This window comes from Belonocnema kinseyi, chromosome 5, assembly GCF_010883055.1.
Source record: "Belonocnema kinseyi isolate 2016_QV_RU_SX_M_011 chromosome 5, B_treatae_v1, whole genome shotgun sequence".
NCBI lineage: Eukaryota > Metazoa > Arthropoda > Insecta > Hymenoptera > Cynipidae > Belonocnema > Belonocnema kinseyi.
Genome location: NC_046661.1, coordinates 12663986 through 12675172, shown reverse-complemented (window position 1 = coordinate 12675172; position 11187 = coordinate 12663986). Strand labels below are relative to the sequence as shown.

Below are 11187 nucleotides of genomic sequence, written 5' to 3'. Positions count from 1 at the left end.
TGTTTCTCGTAAATGGAATGAGATACGCGAAAAAAGGCAACGTTTTTTAATTTAACTAGAAAATGGTATATTAGCGTTTAAGTTATAAATATAAATTAGTATAATGAGAAAATTCATTAAATTAAAAAAAAGTGTTAATAATTTGAAGAGAAATTTGAAAAGGGAGAGTCGGATTAGCGACGGCCAACTACTGTAAATAACTCTGCCCGCCCGGTACGTGACGAATACAAGAGGAACATTATATTACCGTCGCACCACTCTTAAAAGGACCAACAAAAGGACCTTCTTTTGGACCCAAATCTCTCAGACTAAATTGTTTCAAATCGAATCTGCTTATAGTACCAAATGGGCCAGGCTATTTCGCTAGAGAAAACCTCAAAGTGAACTCGGGGTGCAGGGATTCAGGTAATTACACCTTAAAATTTTAATGAATTTAATATTGATAAAAATTTTTCTTCAAGACAATTTAAAACCAATAAAAAAATGTGACTAATTTAAACTAAAACTGGCAAATTTGCATGAAAGTATAGGCATAGATATAAAAATAAAATATGAGTAAATGCAAATTAGGGATAGTTAAAAAAAGGGGGTAAGAAAAGAAAAAGTATGGGGATTAAAAGATAAAGAAATAAGGAACTTTGAGCAAATGAGAAGTAGCTCTAGTATTAAGAAAGATATTTTGAAAATGATAATTAGAGTTGTGTACTGTAAGCTTTAATTGAATCCTGGATTGTACCTGCAAACCATGGGTATATAAATGAGAAACTCCATAACATGAAGGAATAGGGATAATAAGGTGAAAATAGATAAAGAAATCGATCTTTATTTATTGTCTCATTATACCGAAAATTTACTAATAATATTTTAAAATATTTTCACCACAATTAAAACACTCGATGTGATTAAGGAATAATTAAAAAAAAAAATGTACTTTTCAATACTTAATTTAAGTTAAAATCTCTAAATTTTGTCTTAAGAAACATTCAAAATCTTTGCGTTTTGACTTTTGAATTAGGTTAGGAATCTTGACTGTTTTCCTACCTAAATTAAGTTAGGAAGGATTTGAAATCTTTTTGGTTGGGTATCTAATTGAACACATAATGATTTGAAAATATCTTTAATCTCAATATCTAATAGATTTAGTGGAAAAAAATAATAATAATACTGATAAAAGAATAAAACTTTTTCTAACTTTAACTAGTTGAGTTTAAAATAACTGTGAATTCTCTGCTTCTGAGTTTAATGTTTAAAATTATAATAAGCATCTAGAAAATTAATGATATCATTGTGTGCAAGTTACCTTGAAATTAACATGGCATAAAAATGAACAGCCGACAGCCGTTCTGTGTTTCATGGTCGTTTACAGAACATTATATGAGCAGGTTGCGTTCTGGACCACGATTCCTACTTTACCGGCAACGAGAAGCTTCAACCTGTAGTGATTCGTGTCCATGCTAAGCTTCGAGAAAGTTCTCAAAATATCATGATGACGTCACAATTGCACAATAGTCTGTAACCAAATTAATGTAGATTCACAGTCATTGTGAGAAAAACTATTAATTTGATTTATTGCTTCCTGATAGACAATACTTCATCTAAAAATTCCTGCCTTTATTTGTTAAATGCGCAAAAGATGCAGGAGGACAGATAAAATTCGATATGAGGATTATGCATGGCATCGTGTCTTGATTATAATTTGATTTGAAAATTGCTGATAGGTGATGCTCTAACTAAAAATGTCTGCCTGTGAAAAACATTTTTCTGCAGTCCAGAATCTTCGAGAAATAATTAGAATGAAAAAATATGTATTTAAAGTTAATCGAAGGAAAGAAAGGTATCTAAAAATCATTCCTTATGGTGAGTCAAATGTTCTGGGATCCTTGATGCTTTATTCTGGTATCAAGTAGCGAGCGAGGACTAGAGATAACAGTTACACGCGTTTAAACTCGCAGAAGCATTCATACATCGGCAGTCTGAGGCTGCACATATTTCATTATCCTGTGCCATCGTTCTGTAGAGAGATAACTTCTTTTTACAGCTCGCAATCGTTCGCTTTCATATTCATTCTTTTACCATATGCTAGGTCCGTCAACCACTGAACGAAGTATATGTAAGAAGGTACTGAAAAGAATTTCAAGACTTGAGAGAGAGATTATAGACAGCATAGATTTTATTCGAGACCTTTCATGAACGTTTAATAAATGTCAAGAGTACACTGCCCGGCGCTTATCGCTCCTTCTGTGATGCAACAATATTCGTAAAAATATGCTCACTTTTCAGCTCCCATTTGGAAAGGTCAGTTTTGTCCCTATTAAACGCTAAAGATTTTAAATAAAATTTTAAAAATACAACAAATTAATATAATAAAATATTTGAAAACTTTTAATCATGCACTAAGATCACTCTTCAACTATAGAGAATCGAGGATGGTTTAAATCAGCGTTAACATTTTTTTTCTATGATGCTGAATTTCCTGGAATGAATGATATCAAATTTTATTGTACAATTTTTTCCGTGAACAACTTCAAGGTTATTTTCAATGAGGAATTACATTTTGCGATTTAAAAAAATTATAGCTGCACTTGTGGATTATAATGTAGAAGGTTCTAGAGCAATAAGATAGGATAGCAAATGTACATCTATAAAAGGGCGCTTTGCATACATTTCCCTTAGTTGTCATCAAGCATTTGTTGAATACACACATACCTAAAACAATGAAGTGAAGTGAAAATTCATACAGAGATTTTAAACTGTTTTCGTGTTTTTATACAATTTATTATAAAAACTTTTTGCGAACATTGTATAAAAAAAATTATTACGAACATCAACATATTCCACCTGTGCAGAGAAGATAGGAAACCTGGTGTCTCATAAAAATCGGTTAGTGCTCCTTCTGTGGTTTTTCAAATTTAAACTACATTCAAAATATAAAACTATTTAAATTTAAAATTAAATTTAATTAAATTTTTTAAAATGTAAACTCAGTGAAATTCGTTACAAATATTATTTGTGCAATCGTCGGAGTATAAAAGTCACTTCATAACGAAAATTTGTTTTCGGTTTTCTGCTAGCCATCGAGTGATCATTCAAAATGGACTCACTGGACTGCAGAAAGCTTATTCGAATTTATGAAAATATCTATGAAGTGCTGCATGAAAATACAACAACTTCCGAAATCTCCTACTGGACACATCAGTGCACGCAGGATATTCGGAGGTTGAAGATAATTCTGAGGAAAGGAGCATTTCTCTCTGAGGGAAAAAAATTAATTGCTATCAACAATTAGACTACTAATATCCAAAAATCGCACATTCAAGAAACTTCAGAAGAGTGGAACTGGCGTGAATGAGGGTTTGGATAGGAAAGGAGATAGAATCAGATGGCAGGATCTGGAGTCTGCTTTTAAAATTCGAGTGAGAACAGGTTTGGTTATAAATTTAACGCATAAAGATTTAGATTATTTTTTCATGGATGCAAAAACAATGATTACACATAGACTAAAAAATGCTTTGAAAACCTATTTTGGGGGCTTAAAAACGAATGTCATTCTTGCAGCAAAATATAGTGCTATAGAAGAGGGTAGAGAAATCGAATCAATAAAATTTGTTAATACTAAGAATGAACTTATTTTAGAAGCAACCGAAATAAATGAGTGGTTTGAAAGTAAGGTTAGAGAGCAACTTTTAACTAAAGTAGAGGATTTCCAGCAAAAAAAGTCTGACTGGAGTTTGAAAGAGATAATAAGATTAATTGTTAGTATAAATACGCACCTTTCGCAGTAGGCTCATCAACTTTTGTGCGATTACCTAAATTTATAAGTGATAAAAAAGCAGTTGTAAATGTCAGGAACAGTGACGAGTACTGTTTTCTCCGGTCGGTAATCGCCGCCCTTTGTCCTGCTGACAATCATGTAGATCGCGTCTCTTCCTACCCAAATTTTGATACGCTCTTGAAACGTGATGGAATCAACTTTCCCATCACTTTTCAAGATATCAAAAAATTTGAAAAAATTAATCAATTGCGTATAAATGTTTATGGCATAGACCATGAGGAAAATAGGAAAAAGGAGAAGATTGTCCCCCTGTATATAAACAATGAAATATCGAAATGACCTACAATTCACTTGCTAATGATTGAAAATACTGATTTTGATTATGATACTAATGACTCTGAAAGTAATCCAGTGTATCATTTCGCATGGATTAAAAATCTCTCTCGACTCATAAAATCACAATTTACGAAAGAAAGTCGTCGCGCATAGTTATGTGATAGATGCTTGTGCCACATTAAAGATAAAAAATCTCTGATTAATCATAGAGCTGATTGCGAAAATCTGAATCATCATAGAGTAATGCTTCCAACAGAGGAGGAGAGTAGAAACATCTTAAAGGTTAAAAATCACAGATACAAAGAAAATGTACCATTTGCAGTATATGAAGACATTGAGTGTTTGCTGGAACCAGTTACAAATTCACAAACAGATCAAGCGGCGTATCAAAAGAATATCCCTACTAGTGTTACTTATTATACAAAATGTAGTTTTAATGATTCGACCTCAGAACCTAAAGTATACCGTGAAAAGGATTGTATTGAATCGTTTATAAAAGAATTAAAAGATTTAGCAGTAAAAGTAAATTCTCTTTTGGGAAATCCAGTACCATTGGAAAAATTAACGCCAAAGCAAAAACAAGATTTTCAAAATGAAAAATTCTGTCATATTTGCAAAAAATAATTTAAGAAAGACGATGTGAAACATCGCGACCATTGTCACTTTACAGGTAAGTACCGTGGTCCACCACATGGAAGCTGCAACGTTAATTGCAATGACTCTCACATCATTCCAGTAGTTTTTCATAATTTATCTGGCTACGACTCACACTTTTTCATTAAAGAATTAGCACAAAGTTTTGAGGGCCATGTCACCTTACTGTCTGTAAATAAAGAAAAGTATATCTCATTTACAAATATGTTCCAAATACTAGAGTTAAACATAGATTTCTCGATTCTTTCCATTTCATGCCTAGTAGTATTTATTAACAAGAAAAGGTGTCTTCCCATACGACTACATTGATAGTTGGAAGAAATTAGAGGAAGGCAGTTTACCTCTTAAAGAGGCATTTTATTCAAAATTAAACGATTGTCACATTTCTGTCGAGGATTATCAATACGCGCGTAAAGTGTGAGAAACATTTAATTTTCAAAATCTAGGGTAGTATTCAGATCTGTACCTCAAAACTGATGATTTACTTTTGGCTAACATTTTTGAAAATTTTAGAAAAACTTGTTTTGCAACATATAAATTAGATCCATTGCATTATTACACAGCACCGGGACTTTCTTTTGATGGAATGCTAAAGTTTCGAAAATGATCCAAACTTTTTCAATGTGCCCGATGATTCAACTAAAGGTTTCATTCTTGAAATGAATCTAGAGTATCCAGAGGAGCTTCACGATTTGCACAAGGACCTTCCATTATGTCCAGAACACTTTGTGCCTCCTGGTGCAACACTGAACACAGAAAAAGAGCAACTAACGAATTTGAGAAAAATTTCTATAAATTGATTAACAATTCCGTTTCTGGAAAGATAATGGAAAACATTAGGAAGCACAAAGATGTTAGGCTTGTGACACAATGGGAGGGTAGATATGGTGCAAAGCTCTAATTTCTAAACCAAACTTTCATAGCTGTACCATATTTGACGAAAATATGGTCATTGTTGAAATGAACAAAACAAAGATTTTTTCAATAAACCTATCTACATTGGTTTCATAGTCCTTGATATCTCAAAAATTATCACGTACGATTTTCATTACAACTATATCCTACCAAATTTTGGAAAATATGCAAAATTGCTATATACATATACAGACAGTCTCATCTATCATTTCACTGTTCCCAACATTTACGATTATATTAAACGAGGCATTTATAAATCTGACACATCAGATTATCCAGCAGACAATGTTTACGGAATACCTCTAAAGAATAAAAAAGTGTTGGGACCAATGAAAGATGAATGCAACGAAAAAATAATTACTGAATTTGTGGGTCTGAGATCAAAATTATATACATGTAAAGTTTTGGGCGAAGAAGAAGATGAAAAAAGAGAGCCAGAGGTATAAAAGGATCAACATTGAAAACAATAGCATTCGATGATTATAAGCAGACTCATTTCTTGTCATATTCTGATTAAAAATCCACACCTCATCCGAAGCCGAACGCACGAAGTTCACACCATCATTAAAGATAATATTACTCTCAGTTGGCATGATGACGAACGAATGCTGCTCCCCGGTACTACAAATACTCTCCCATGGGTATATAAATATGGAGCCTATGAACCCATGGAAGTCGATGCAATGTAAAAATCTATATAATTATTGATGATTTGTATGTATGTAAAAAAAATTGTCATTGTACATATATAAACCAAAGCTAGTCAAAATTGTATATACGAGTGTAGGAGTGAGAAAGATAGAGATAGAATATACTTTACATATGAGTGGAGGAGTGAGAGAGAGACAAATTATATACTGTATATAAAGCTTAATGAATCAGAGTTATAGTCTTAATATTATAGCATGCAGTGGTTGGAATAAAAATAATCTTTTGTAATAAAGGTTATGATAAAATATAAATGAAAATAGTAGAATATAAAACGGTGTTTTTATTGAATACAACCCTGGAAAAATATAACTTCAAGTGAATGTCTTTAAATCAAAAATCACTTGCTTTAATTAAAACTGAAAAAAGTTAAATGGAGAGCATTTTTCTTAAACTGATTTAGCTATCGGATGCAACCTGATCCAGCAGACGTAATCTCCCAATGCCGAGGACGACGTTTCTTGAAACCACAATGCCAACGATGTTCACTGACCTACCCATTCGCATATCTACTATTATAAGGACAACTTATTATAAGGACACTTATTATAAGGACAAGAAATTCTGAGAAAAACACACAAGTTTCTTATCATTTGCTTTTTTATTTCCAATAAATCAATGCATTATATATACTTAAAAACTAAGTAGATTAAATATATATGGAAAAATCATTTCTTATCTCTATAAATCAAAATAATAATCAGTATATAAGTACTCTTCTAAAATCATCCAATGTCCAAATAAAATTAAATTTTTAATTGCGCAATTAGAGCATTTTTCATACATATGATTCGTGCACATAATATCTTTAAGTTCATACATCTCATGCAATTTCTGCAGTGAAGGACATTTCATATCAAGCAGGTGAACAATTTCGCATGATATTTCTACAAATTGTTTCTACCAATTCTTTTTTATATTCCTTTTACATAAATTGTTGCATTTTCTAAAGTGTCCTCGAGTCTTAAAGGTACTAAAGATAGGTAAATCATCAGCATTTCAAGGTATTTCATTATGATTGCACTCTGTCCAATGGTTTATAGACTTATATTTTGGTGGAACGTTCTTACACTCACAGGGTGATTGAAAGAAAAAAGAACCAGGTTTTTTGCTTGTGTCATCGAAGAGTGGTAAAATAGCCAATTCTTTCAACACACATTTATTTTCTGGCAACTTGAAGCACTGCATATCCACCAAGTACTGCATCGTGAATGCAACTAAACTATTTCTAATTGGTTACAGCATTTTTAAACCAACTTTTTCACCACCCCACTTATTGGTTTGTACTCAACTATATGATCATGCAAAATTAAGCAATATGCCGATGTTTGAGCGGGAAAATTTTCACAAGTTTGAAATTCCAAACGAACGTCAACTGGCCCATATTTCAGTGACTCATTCTGTTTAGAGTAGTCAATCACTACTTGAGGTGCATAATCTATAAATTCTCTTCTCGATAACAGTGGTTATGGTTCTTTACCATAGTAATTAGCTCGAAAGTTTGTATACATTTCATAAAGAAGAGCATACTGATTTCGATTAATATCAAGATTCAAATTACTATAAGGATATCAGTGATCATTTAAAAATAGTTTTACATTAGTCAAATTGCAATGATCAAACTTGCTACAGTTTCTAGTAGTATTATTTTTTCTGTTTGTCAGAAATCCTAGTATAACAAATCCCGGGTTTTCCAATTGTGTTGAGATTTTTAAAGTCCAAATAGGCATTGAAGTCGCTGGGACTAGGGGATATTCATATAGTTCCCAAGTTCGAAAACTTATTGGAATAGATTGATCTTTTTCAATATATTTTAGCAACTGAAATTTTCGTGAATCAGACAGTATAACGCTATAAGCAATAACCACTCTATTTTATTGATTTCAATTTTATACTGCTCAAGAGGAGCTGTTTGCAAGATGGCAGTTGCATCATTTTGTGATCTTGTCAAAATGAGTTCATGTTTAGCATTGACAATGATTTTGAGATAGTCTTCAGCAAAACCAAATAGCATGCTAAGGGTGCATTTATACCATCGACATATAGAAATGGACCGGTAATGCTGTGGGGAGAACGGTAATGGGCTCTAGAGAGAGGAAAAACATATGAGACGTAAACCTATCTCTTTCTAGATAAAGCTGATTGGTCGAGAATATTTTCGTTGGGTGAAGTTTGGCACAGCGCAGGACCGTGCTTTGTGTCACGAGTGCCCCAATAATGTGACGTTTAGCGCACTTTTCAAAATTGATTTATTCATAATTTATTTAATTATAATTTATTGTAAATAAATATAAAAAATGGTGGCAGCCTGTGTAGTTTGTGGGCATTGTCAAGACGTTTATAGGGGATATGTTTTCACACGTAAGTAAAGTTATTGAATATAGTAAAATAAAAAATGTTACAACAAAAACAAAACCACAAAATATGAAGTTTTGTACCTATGCAATACAAATGATTATTTTTTATGTTATAAAAATATTGTTTAAATTTTTGACAGTTTTTACGTTATTTTTGAACTCACGAAACGATTATTATTGTAGCATTTTGAATTCAATTTCAAGAAGAATTCAAGGTTACCAAGTTTCTCATACGTTTTTTCTCTCTCTAGAGACCATTTCAGTTCTCCTCAAAGCGTTACAGGTCCATTTCTATATGTCGATGATTTATACCTCTGTCTGCCTGCCCGGCGCAGACAGGCAATTGTCCAAGGCTATTCACACGAACAGTTTTCCGAGGAATTTTGACCGCGGAAAATGTGAAAATGGCGCGGGAATTGTAAATATTGTTAAATTTTTTAATAAAATAAACCAAATTTTTTTAGTTGAAATTGAAAATTATGATAAATAATTTAATTTTTATAATATAATGTAAAAATATACCAAATTCTCAACCCTAAAATCAGTATTTCAAAATAAATACATTAACAACTGTTTACAGGTGAGTTGATGTTGTCAGTCGCTATGTGCTGCGGAGACTTTTATTCAGCAAGAGAAGGAAAGTTTGTAAGTAAATATTATTTCCTCTTAAGTACTTCATCGTTTTTCTGAAATGCAATATTTTTAAAATAAATTTATACTTTTATCAGCAGTTTGAAAAATGTCGTACAAGTGGAAATAACATAACGTCTAAAATCCTACAATTGAAAATTGGCTTTGCATAAATTAATTGTTTGTTAGGTATAAAATATGGATGGGCGTTATTTAACGATAACTCCAAATATCTCGGCCGAAAAAATGGAGCTTCTTTGGCTGTTCTTGCGACGACGGAGAAAGATCAGAAAAAGACAATATCGCGTTCATCCTCTTTGGAAACGTCGGCGGCTGCTAGGTAAAAACTAAAAATTAAAGTAATTTAAAAATATTTTAATGACATTGCCCAGTGGGCAAAAAAGCTAACGACGTCTTTACGATATCTTTACGACGACTTTATGACATCCTACATCAATATCGTTATAATCTGTTTTTACGATATTGTAAAGACGTCTTACAATCTGACAATGCGTTTTTAATATCGTAGAGACATCTTAATGATATTCTTTGCTATCTTGACCGCCGCTTCAACACACCTATTACTTTGTGAGTATTTAGGCGAACTCTTTGTTAGTGTAAAATCATAGTCTTTACTAAATTTTGGAAATTCCGCGAGAAACTGAGTGCTGTTGTCGCTTCTTACAAGTTCTGGTATCCTGAATCGCGCGAAAATCTCTTTACATTTCACAATTGTCTCATCTGCCGTCAAGTTTTGCAGGGAGCTGATCTCTATGAACCTGTAATAGTAATCAGTTATGATTATATACCATGTATTATGTTTAAAGAAATCAATCGCGATTTTTTGCCAAGGCCTTGCAGAAAAATTTTCTCTGACAAAAGGTTCTTTTGGGTTGATTCTTTCTTTGATACATTGTTGACAATTGGTTACAAGATCCTTGATTTGGGTACTCAGTCCGAATCACCATACAGATAGTTTTACGCGCTCTCTGCACTTAGTGATACCAACGTAGTCCTCGTGAATTTTCCCGAGTATTTCTGATTGAAGTGACTGTGGAATCACCAAGCGCGAGTTAAAAAGTAATGAGTTACCTTTTCGTGGCAGGCGCCTGGCTTACAATAAAGATTATATACTTCGTTGTGTCGATTTCTAGTTCGCGATTTTCGTTAGAGTCTAGCGGTCGAGGGTTGCGCGATAGAGAATCCGCCAAAACTAGCTGTTTTCCTGGGACATACGTGACTTTATATAGAACTATATAGAAAATTATATAGAAAAAATTTATATAGAAAATTATATAGAACTTGTAACGATGGTTTATGGTCTGTTTCCAGGGTAATGTCAATTGCCATTATGTACTCTTTAAACCTATCGGCCGCGAAAGCCAGGCCCAAAGCTTTCTTCTCTATCTGCCTATATTTTTGTTCTGTTGACGAGAGGGCTTTCGAAGCGTAAGCCACGAGCTGTCTTTCGTTATCGCTTTCTTGTAATAGTACACCACCTAGTCCATAGCTAGACGCATCCGCTTGTACTATAATATTTTTACTGTAGTCATAACAAGCTAAAATAGGGGCTCTCTGCCTTAATGTCTTAATTTCATTGAACGCGCGAGGAGGGGTTCTAATAACTGCGATTAGTTTAGTATGTACTTTAAGGCGACATTTACCATTCCTAAAAATTGCATTACCGCGTTTTGGCTTTGTGGGGTCGGAAAACCAACTATGGCAGCTACGTGTCGTGGGGATACAGCGATGCCTTTACCCGAAATCATGTGGCCTAAGAACTCGATCTCTGTGACCACGAAATTACATTTCTGT

The 11187-nt window shown here is 33.0% G+C and overlaps 1 long non-coding RNA gene across 1 annotated transcript; it reads left to right on the top strand.

Moving 5' to 3' along the window:
- The first annotated feature begins 337 nt into the window (after nucleotides 1-337).
- LOC117173972 lies at nucleotides 338-9692 on the top strand. Its single transcript, XR_004467219.1, has 3 exons — nucleotides 338-405; nucleotides 9323-9387; nucleotides 9562-9692. It is a non-coding gene; the product is annotated as an uncharacterized LOC117173972 (long non-coding RNA).
- The last annotated feature ends 1495 nt before the right edge of the window (nucleotides 9693-11187 follow it).